Genomic DNA, 10,886 nt, shown 5'->3' with positions numbered 1-10,886 from the left:
TATATTTGTAAATTTACATTTACAATATTATTGTTATTTTGGTTTTTTAAGACAGGGTCTTGCTATGTAGTTCAGGCTCGCCTTGAACTTGTAGCAATCCTCTGCTTTAGCCTCCTGAGTGCTGGGATTACAGATATGCACCACCACATCTGGCATTTAATATAATTATTGATACGTTAGACTTAAGCATGCCCATTTGCTTTTGTTTTTGTGTTATACTTATTTTCATTTTATCTGTTTTCTTGTTGTCATGCTAGCCTATGGGTTACTTATGCAAATATCATCACTATCCATTTCTAGAGCCTTTTTATCATCTCAAACAGAAATTCTGTATGCATTAAATAACTCACCTCTACCCCTTTATCAGTATTGCTTTAAAATTTATATCTTCATATACTCTGTTTAGTGACTGTTTTAGGTTTTATGTTATATAAATTTATCAGTATTCTGATGTCATCATTTCATCACTTCAATATAAGTCTAGAAACTTCACCTCTCTTTACCTTATTGCCCTCCTTGCTTATAATTATCTTAACTATTTCATATATATATAACATAAGTGTTATAATTTTTGTTCTGACTCTTAGTTTGGAAATTGAAAAAACTCAAAAAGGAAAGTCTGTTGCTTGTATTTTTCTTAGCTATGTTCTTTTTTTCTTCCTGATGTTCCAAGGTTCCTTCTTTTATCATTTCATTTCTGCTTCATAATATTCTTTAGCCATTTTTTGTAGGTGTGCTAAGGGTGAATTCTCTTAGTTCTGCTTCACCTGAGATATCTTGATTTCTCTTCCTTTGCTGAAAAAATATGTCCACTGGACATAACATTCTGGGTTGACAATTCTTTTAGTACTTGAAAAATATTATGCCATTTTCTTTTGGCCTCCATAATTTCAAGTGAAAATCTGCTACCCTTCAAATTGGCATTCTTGAAGCCAGGCATGGTGACAAACACCTGCAATTTCAGCACATGGGAGGCTGAGGCTGGAAGATGACCATGAGTTCAAGGCTAGTGTAGGCTTCTCCTCCTCCTCTTCCTCCTCCTTCTTCTTTTCCTTCCCCTTCCCCTTTCTCTTCCCTATCTCCTTCTCCTCTCTATCTCTGAAAATGGTTTTAGTTAGGCTATACTAACACCACTTTGGCAAAATTGGAGGACCCACATGGCCTTGTTGCAAATGCTGCATAGAAGTTTAGCTCTGGCCTTACTCCACTGGGAAGTTCCAGTAAAACTAGGGCTCCAACTCCTACTGCCTTGTTACCTCTTGTTATGGTTTATATTTCCATGTCCTCCTGTTACTGGGTAGCTTGCTTCTAAAAAGTGGCTCACCCACTAAACATTACCAGGTTTGGAGCTGCTCACCTCTCCTTCTGGAGTTGGATTCCAGGTTCTACTCATCTCAAACAAAGAACTGAATGAAATAAGCAAAAATCGCCAGCAAAGTTTATTTGAGATAGTAAAAATGAAGAATGGGAGAGAAACTGGCTGTGCAGAGTGAGCTCGGGCCAAGTAAATAGAAAAAGAGGGTAAGAACAAAGATAAAAGTATACGCTGTGTCTGGGAAACACAGCATGGGCTGTCATGGAAAGCTACAATAGCAGTCTTCATGGCATTGGTGAGTCCTTTTATGCTATCTAAATCCCAGGGAAACCCACAGGAACTTCTGCATACAGGTCCTGAGAGGTGACGCTTGGATCCCATGCCTCAGATGTCAAGTCTAGACCATCCTATTGAAAACCTGCTTGAGTTCTCTCCAGAAGTCCACATGCAGGGCTTTGGGAACTGTTCTGCGTGTGTTCTATGACCTTATAGTTAACAAGTTACAACTACTTCCCCAGCCAGCTTTGCCATGCCCTAATCTACCTCACTCCTAAAGCCTCATGCCCTGACAGGTGGGGCTTTTGAAGGGTGCCTGAACTATGAGGGTATTATAGCTGACTTGCTGTTAAAAGGTGGGGGCTGGTCAGAAAAGTCAGGTTACTGGAGAGGTGTTCTGGAAGGCTAGCTATATGTCTCTTCTTAGCTCCTCCCTTGATCTCTCCTCCCAGCTGCCAGGTGTGTCATGCTCTGGTGGAAAATTTGTTGATATATTGCTCATGTCCTAAGACTTTGGAGGAGATTGAGACTAAGGACAGCATACTAATTAATCTTGTGAGGGGAATTTCAAGGTAGCTCAACATTCAGACTGTGGCATGGATACTGTTGGGGCTTGTAGCCAGCTCCACACTGAAAACAAAGAGCAAGCAGCACAACTGAGAAATTTTTAAAGTTTTGGGTTTCACCGAAAAGGAAACTCTTGTAAAGTTGAGACCTGTAAATCTGCAGCAGAGGAGAGCTTGGATGTTGAAAAGATCAGTATTAAAAAATAACCAAGAACTTTATATTGGGGCAATACAAAGGATTCTTTGAGGGGAAGGGAGGAATCCAAAAAACTCTACCCTACAAGGACTTAAGGGTGGAAAGGTAAAGGACTTTGCTCGGAGAAGACAGCCCTAGGGCACCCTGCTCAAGAAAGACTACCTTAAAAAAAAAAAAAAAAAAAAAAGACTGCCTAGGAAATGGCCTCCTGGGATTTTGTTCACAGTGCTCAGCCATCCAGGCATTCACAGCCCTCTGCAGCTATGATGCAAAAGGGCCTGGCTACTGCTCTAGCCAGTGTCAGACTCAGACCCTGGTGTTATCCACATGATTCTGGTTTTACAGGTAGGTAGTGCAAGTTGTGGGGTTATGGAGACTTCCACACAGATTTCAGAAGGTCCAGGAGGCCAGTTAGTGTGTTCCTAAAGGGGCAATAATGAAGCTCTAAGAGAGAAGCTGAAAGTGTAGTGGTGACCCAAGGAAGTTAGAGAAGGCAGGAATGTGAGGGACATGTGAAGGATATGTGAGGGACATGTGAGGATAGCCACAAGGGATATGTGAGGACATGTGAGGAAGTTAGAGAAGGCAGGAATGTGAGGGACATGTGAGGGAATGAGAGGGACATGTGAGGATAGCCACAAGGAATGAACAAACCCAGCCCAAGAGAGAGGCCATGAGGGCTACAACACAGGCAATGCCATAGGGGTGGTTCCACCCAAGCCCTTTGGAGTTCACAGCTCACCATGGCTTGCCTCAGATGCTGGACATGGAGCTATAGGATTTAATGTTTCCCTGCTGGGTTTTAGTGTTGCTTTGATCTCATTGGTTTCTGTCCCCCTCGCTCTGTCTTTTGGAATGGCATTGTTTACCCTGTGCCATTGTATGTTTTTTTGGTTTTGTGTTTTGGGTCCTTTTGGGACAAGGTTTTTCTATGCAGTTCAAGCTGGCCTTGAGCTTACTTTTGTAGTCCAGGCTGGTCTCAAACTCACAACGATCCACTGGCATCAGGCCCCCGAGTGCTGGGATTACAGACATGTACCACCACACCCAGCTCCATTGTATATTGATAGTGATTAACTTTTTAATTTTTACAGGAGCTTACAGATAAGGACTTGCCTTAAGTCTCAGAGGAGACTTTGGATTTGGACTTTTCAGCAATGCTGGAACTGTTGGGGTTTTTGGCAACTCTTACAGATAGACTAAGTTCATTTTTGCATAAAAAATTCACATGAGAGTTGGGCAAAGATTAAATCTCGTAGCTCCATGTCTAGCACCTGAGGCAAACTATGGTGAGCTGTAAACTCCAAAGGGCTTGGGTGGAACCGCCCTACGGCATTGCCCATGTTGTAGCATGCACAAACACATGCTGGAGGACGATCCATAAATAGCCCTGAATCATGCACACAAAGCAGCACTTCCACGGGGCTTCCCGGTTCCAGAGAACTGACACACACACACATGCATGCACACGCATGCACACACACACACTCAACAACGTCGCAAGATAGGCTAAGTAGATTTTATTTCTTGATTTTTGATTTACTTAAAGGTTTAGTTTGGTTAGGATTCTTGCCTACGGTTGAAGAACTGTTACAATTTTTGTGAATTTTATCCCTGTTCTTACATTACAAAACCATACTATTTAGGATAGATTATCTTTATTCTGTTGGAAATCACACGCTTAAAAAGTAATCATTAAACATAATTTTGTCTTCTTGAGGTACAGTTATGGGTTCTGGAGTAAGAAAGATCTGAACTCAAATTCCAGCTCCACCCTTTTATCAGCAGTGTAATGTTTTTCTTTTTTCCTTTTCTTGTCTTCTCTCTTTTTTTTAAAAGGTAACGAGGTTTATTAAAGGCAGGAAAAGAAACATGCTCTGCACAGTGCGGGCCAATTAAAATTGGGAAAAGAAGTCTACACTGCAAGTGAAACAGAGCACAGTGGCTGCTTTTTTTTTTTTTTTTTTTTTTTTTGAGACAGGGTCTCATTATGTAGTCCAGGCTGTCCTGTAACTTGCAATCCTCCTGCTTCAGACTCCTAAATGCTGAGATTACAGACTGTCCCACGAGGTCCAACAAGTTGTATAATGTTGAATAAATTATTCAGCTCCTCTATGCCTCAATTTCCTTTTTGGATTTTTTTGTTTTGTTTGAGAGTGTCTCACTGTGTAGTTCAGGCTCACCTTGAACTCATTATGTTGACCAGGCTAGTCTTGTGGCAATCCTCCTGCCTCAGCCTCCTGAGTGCTGGGATTAGAGGTGTGTCTCCAGGCCACGCTTTGTGCCTCAGTTTCTTCATGTGTGTGATGGGGCTAATGATAAAACTACTTTGAAAGGTTGCTTTGAGCGTAGAGATAGTCACATATTTAAAGCTGAGTGCCTAGCATACTGGGAGGGACTTGTAAATAAATGGTAGTTACTATTAGAGAAGAAAAAACCAACAACAACAACAACTTTATTGTTTCTATAATGAGGAAAGCATGATTCAGACTCAAAGCTCTCAAAAACAGAATGCACCTGTTCCTTCCGGTTTGGTGTACTTCTGACACCTTCCTTAATAAGCACTGACATCTCTGTAATTTTAGAACTGGAATTTAAAGGTCACCTAGTGCAAGCTTCTCATTTTACAGATGAGGAAACTGAGGCCAGAAGGGGTTGAATGAATTGCTTCAATGTCACAGTACTAGCACAGTTCATGCTCCACCTTGTAAAGCACACAAAAGTGTATGCAGGAAACAAAGTCTGGAAAGACATCTGGGTTTCAGAAAAAAGATTCAGATCAATGAAAACCTGGAGGAGTGTGTGGGCGCCCCACATGCGTGTGTGTGCACACACACACACACTCATCCCCTATAGACCGGCACCAGGCATCAGGGCAATGCCTGCCTACCATCCTAGCGGAAGTCTGCAATGATAACTCCACCTGCTCTGGCTTCCAGAATAGGCAAAGCAACTGCTACAGTAGGGAAGCAGAAAGGAGCGGGCTGTGGGCACGAAAGGGATATATTTTCGCTCCTGCCCACCCAGTTCTGGAGAGTCGGTCACAGGGGAAGTGAGCATCTTGCCGGCCAGCAAACAGGCTTCGGTGTCAGTGTGCCCCGCACCACACAGGAGATACAAAAGCAGCAGAATGCGCTGAGCTCTCTATCTTCTGCCCGTACAGTTCTGCTTTCCTCCACTAATAAAACTAGTTTTAGTAGTAATTTGCAGAGATGTCTGAAAGGGGTTTTTTTGCTTGAATATGATGAGAACTGCTATTTTTAAATAGTGAGACTGCTTTTCATAATTCTGGGCTTCTCGGTAACACATTTTGTCGGTGTATCCTCACTTTTCTATTCGCCAGGAGCTAGAACAGTCAGGAAATGAGTAAGGTCTGTTCCACAAGGTCGCTGCAAACCTTACTGATTCATTTTCACAATCATAATTATAAATGTTGCCTTTCCTACCCTTTTTTGAAAGTGTATTTTGTATAAAAGTACACTTGAAAATTAACTTTTTTTTTTTACTTTCTCAAATCTATAAGAGGAAAATTTTGACTTCAGGCTTCTAACAATAAAGCAAAGTAGACAACAAAAAAAATTTATAAAATAGTAAATATAATGAGGTATCTTTTGTAAAAAGGCACATTTTCTTAAACAATGTTGAAGTTGATTTTTTCCCTTCAGCGCTTTCAGATTTCACGGCATCCTGATTTCTTGTTATTTGTATTTTCCAATTTTCCTACCATGACTATGTATTTGGTCCAAAGACAAAGGGTTTTATTCTCCCTTTTTTTTTGCAGTGCTGGGACCCAACCCAGGGTTTTACCCATTCACATGCTTAGCACTGAGCTGCAGTCCAGGCTCTTCCTTTTTTAAAAAATTCATTTACTTACTTTGCTTTTTTCCTTTTTGAGACAGGGTTTCGCCTGCAGTGTAGGCTGGCCTCAAACTCAGTTTGATCCTCCTATCTCAGCCTCATGGTGCGTGCCACCACACCCACTCCTTTTAAAAAAATTAATATTTACTTACATGCTACTCCCAGAAAATCAGGGAGACTCAAAGTCTAAAAAAAAATCGCAAATTAAAGAATCTCCAAGATTCAAGAATGTGGGAACAAGAATCCTTTAGATAGTGGAGTGCGGGCAGGGGCTTTTTCGCTGTTATGTGGTAAAAATGCAACCATAGAGAACTAATTTGCCAGTTGGTCTGCAAATGGAGTCCCCTCCCCCCGCTTTTTGGATTGTGAAGACAGGTTCTCGCTATGTAGTTCTGGCTGGCTTTGAATTCACTATGTCTCAGAGGCTGCCCTTCAACTAGCGGTGATCCTCCTGCCTCAGCCTCGAAAGTGCTGGGATTACAGGCCTGCTCCACCACACTAGCCTCTGCCCTTCTTGTTTCTAAAGATCCTTCTCCGAGAATTTAAGGTTAAAATGGATAGCAATTATGCATTGGGCAGGAAGGGTGAATTCAAAGTACAGAGGAAGAAACCGAAAGTCTTTGCCTTTACCAGTACTATTTTTATCTCTCTTCTCAGCTAAATTTGACCTCTAATTTGTTTATTCTCTTTCCTTTAACAAATACTGAAGTACTTTTTTCTTGGCTGATTAGGTCATGGAGAGAAAAAATAAGTTAGCCCTGACCTGGGAGCTAAGGATGTAGCACAGTAAACAACCTACTCCCTGGAAATGTTAACTAGAAATAAGGCAGGTCATGGTCAGGATCAGAGCTGCCCAGCAGAGCTTTCTACAGTGACAGAATTATTCATTTTGTGCTGACTGACCAGTATCAATCAGTGTTTTACTAGAGAAACAAATACAATACAAGACATACAAATGATAGGAATACACAAGATTGGCTTACAATGGCCACCCAAAGAATCAGATGAGGAAGCGTGCAGAGGGTGTCTGAATACTGGGGACTGAAGTTTTCAGCCCAGGGCCTGGAGCTCATTGCAGTGTCTGTGCGAGTCTGTATCAGGAGGCTGACAGGCTTGTGATGGAAGGCTGAAGGATCCACGCCAGAAGCTGAATAGTCTGCGCTGGAAGCCGGGAGACAATGTCCAAGCTGAAAGGGAAGACCGGAGGTCCTCCGAAGAACAGAAAAAGATCCGTCCTTCCTCATTTCCCTGTTATACCATCCAGGTGATGAGCTGCCCTACGGTGGGTTTTCCACACCCCAGTGTAAATTTTTTTTTTTTTTTGTCTTTTTGAGACAGGGCCTTACTATGCAGTTCAGGCTGGCCTTGAGCTCACTTTGTAGCTGAGGCTGGCCTTGAACTCACAACAATCCTTCTGCCTCAGCCTCCCAAGGGCTGGGATTTACAGGCGTGTTCCACCACACCCAGCTGCCAGTGTGTAGAATTGCTGAGACAATTTAGTTAAACTTCTGTATTTCTCAAGTTAATACAATCAGCCACACAGGCTAGCAAGTATTTGAATTGTGTTTAGTACAACTAAGGAACTAAAATTTTATTTTATTTTATTTTATTTTTTGTCTTTTTGAGACAGGGTCTCACTATGCAGTTCAGGCTGGCCTTGAGTTCACTTTGTAGCCCAGGCTGGTCTCAAACTCACAACGATCCTCCTGCCTCAGCCTCCCGGGTGCTGGGATTACAGGCATGCACCACCACGCCCGGCACAGGAACTAAAATTTTAATTTAACTTCTGTTTTAATTTAACTATTCCAGCTGGTTTGAATGGTACAAGCCTAAGTTCCAGAAGGTGTCAATAGTTAAATAAGGCATACATTGATTTCTAAAGAGAGCGAGGGGTTCAAAAGCTGAGAATAAAGAAATGTGTTCTAGGAAAGAAAAAAAAAAGTACTCATGAGCTATGCTCAGCTCCCATTAAGAGTAAGAGAGTGCTGGGTGTCTGCATGGGAGACCGAGCTACAACATGGGGCAGACCACGCAGCGAATGCTAGGATTTGAAGTCTAGGTAACCAACTTTTTTTTTTTTTCAGTACTAGGGATTAAACCCAAGGCTTTCATGCTGAGGTTCATTGCCAGCCCTTTCTGTATCTTTTTGACACAAGGTCTTCATAAATTGCCCAGGGTGAGTTTAAATTTACCATCCTTCTGCTTCAACCTCCCAGAGTGCTGGGATTGAAGGTGTGAGTCACCACACCCACCAAGAGTCATTGATTATTTTCTGATCAGTGGGGTAAGAATAGCTTTTATCTTATGCCAGACATTATGTTGAGTGTCTTACATGGATGATTTATTTCATTACAACAGCCCTTTGAGGGAAAAAGACCTTAAAAAAAAGTGACTGAATTTATGAGGAAGATCCTTTGAGCTGGGTATGGGGGACACACATCTGTAAACCCAGCTACTGTACTTGGGAGGCTGAGGTAGGACTGCAAATTCCACGCCAGTCTAGGTAACCTGGTGAGAACCCTTCTCAAAATACAATTGAAAAGGGATGGGGGTGTAGCTCAGCGCGCCCCAGATTGAACCCTCAGTCACACACGCATGACCCTTGGAGGAGAGGGAGGACCAAGTACACAGTTATCTGTGCACTTTGGCACTGGGAGGATTTAGGGAAACAGCTTCAGGAAGGTTAAATGGAGCGGAGCCCCTCCCCCAACACTCTTAGGTAAGTCACAGGTAGGGATCAGGACAGGTGAGAGAGGAAGCCAGCAGGTCCCAGGGTCGTCTTGGAAGAAACGACTCTTGTGTCTTTGGGCATATGAGAGTTGACATAGAATGCATGGTGGATAGACTTTGAGAAGAGCATTAAGGTTGCCGCAGTTGGGTATGTTTTTTTAGCCTAGTGAAGCAGGAATCAGGGCCATCTGCCAAGAACTGAGAGAAAGCAAGACAGGGCGAGGGGGAAGGAAAAAAGAGCTCTGTAATAGCATCGGCAGCACTGCTGTAATAATAATCATCCCCACCGGGGGCTATCATGTGCCTATTACGGGCAGTCACATATACTATCATATTTAGTCTATCTAACAATTCACTGAGATGTAATTTTCAAATTATAAAACAGGAAACTGAGGCTCAAGAAGGTTATCACTTTAGGGTTGAATATAAAGATCAGTGGTAGAGCGCTTGGCTAGCATGCAGTGTCCTAGTTTCGACTCCCAGCAGGGCAAGAGGAAAGAAAAACTGGCTAGTAAGTATCATTTCAGGTTTTAGCAAGTAGGTTGAAAAAAATACAGTGTCATAATAGCTATTGTAACGCGGGTGGTGGTCACACTCATGTGGTCGGGGGTGGAAGACCCCTCTGCTGAGGGGACAAGTGAGTTGAGAATTTCAGGGTGAGAAAGGTGGAAGTTCTCCAGCCCCAGGATGGAAGTGCAAGCGCAGGGGATCCAGGACAAACTAGCTGGGCATCTCCAGGGATGTAAATGCAGCGCGACAGCAGCGTGGTGAGCAAGGGGCTACAGGCCAAGGTGTGAGGCGCGATCGCAGGCCGGGGAAGGATTTGCGCCAATCCGAATCAATGGAATCAGGCTCCACACGGCAAGGGTCAGGCTGTCCCGCTCGCGGACGGGTGCTGTCGTAGCGTGAAGCCACCTGGCACCTGGGGCGGGGACGAGCCAACCGACCCGGAGAGCGTCCAGGTCCAGGGGCCAAAGGCCGAGCAGGCGAGGGGGTGGGGGTGGGGAGCGTGACCCTCTGGAGGACACCAGCGTCCTGGTCGCAGGCACCGCCAGCCGGCTGAGGCCACCCACGAGGTCCCCAGCGTCACCCCACTTCCGGCCCGGCAAGCTACCCCCGCCCGGGGCACCACCGCCCCCGGCGGACTGGCCTGGTTTTCACCGGGGGAGGCGGGTCCGTCTACCAAAACTTCGGGAGGTCGGAACCCTTTCCCTTGAGAGCGATGAGGAGACGAGATAAAGTACGGTTAGGACAAAGTCATACGGAAATCGCCCTTTTGATTCGTGTCTGGTTTTCCTCTCCCGGCAGTCCAGAAATGACTTGCTTCTCCGTGCGCTCTCCAAATCACCCCCTCCAACAGCGAACTCATGGTTTCGCCCCTCTACGCGGATTGGTTGAGGATTTACGCCTCGGCCAGGGATTGGAGAACAACAGTTTTTACCTAATCCCCGCGCGCGCATTAGCTGGTCGTCGGGGCTTCTGGGCGGAGTGGTCGGGGACGGTTTCCACCCTCTTGTTTACGGAGCGCGTAGTTGTAGCTCTGGGGCTGTCTCCAAAGTTCCCTATTTAGCTACTCGGGCCAATTAGGGCCTGGCTCCACCTTCTTTCTCTCCCTCGCACGCGTTCCTCGTGGTACGACCCACACCTTTAGAGCCGCGGCGCGTGCGGACGCCCGTCGGCCCCCTCCCCCCGCGCGCTTGGTACGGCCCGCGCCTCCTCCTTCCCTCGCGCGGCTGGCGGCGCCCCTCCGGGTCGGTGGCGCTTGGTGCCGCCCGGGAGAACCAGGTCATCGGTCGGTTCCCGTGAAAACAAAAACAATCGGCGGCGCCTCAGCGGGCAGCCCACGTCGGAGAACAGGGGTCGGAGAAGCGGCGCCGGGTGGGGCGAGCGGGCGAGTGAGCGGGCGAGAGCGGCGGCGACGCGCCGGGGCCGGGGCGCCATGGGG

This window comes from Chinchilla lanigera, unplaced genomic scaffold, assembly GCF_000276665.1.
Source record: "Chinchilla lanigera isolate Chin_1 unplaced genomic scaffold, ChiLan1.0 scaffold00023, whole genome shotgun sequence".
NCBI classification, from domain to species: Eukaryota; Metazoa; Chordata; class Mammalia; order Rodentia; family Chinchillidae; genus Chinchilla; species Chinchilla lanigera.
The sequence above is the reverse complement of the archived record's forward strand: the minus strand, read 5'-3'. Positions refer to the sequence as shown.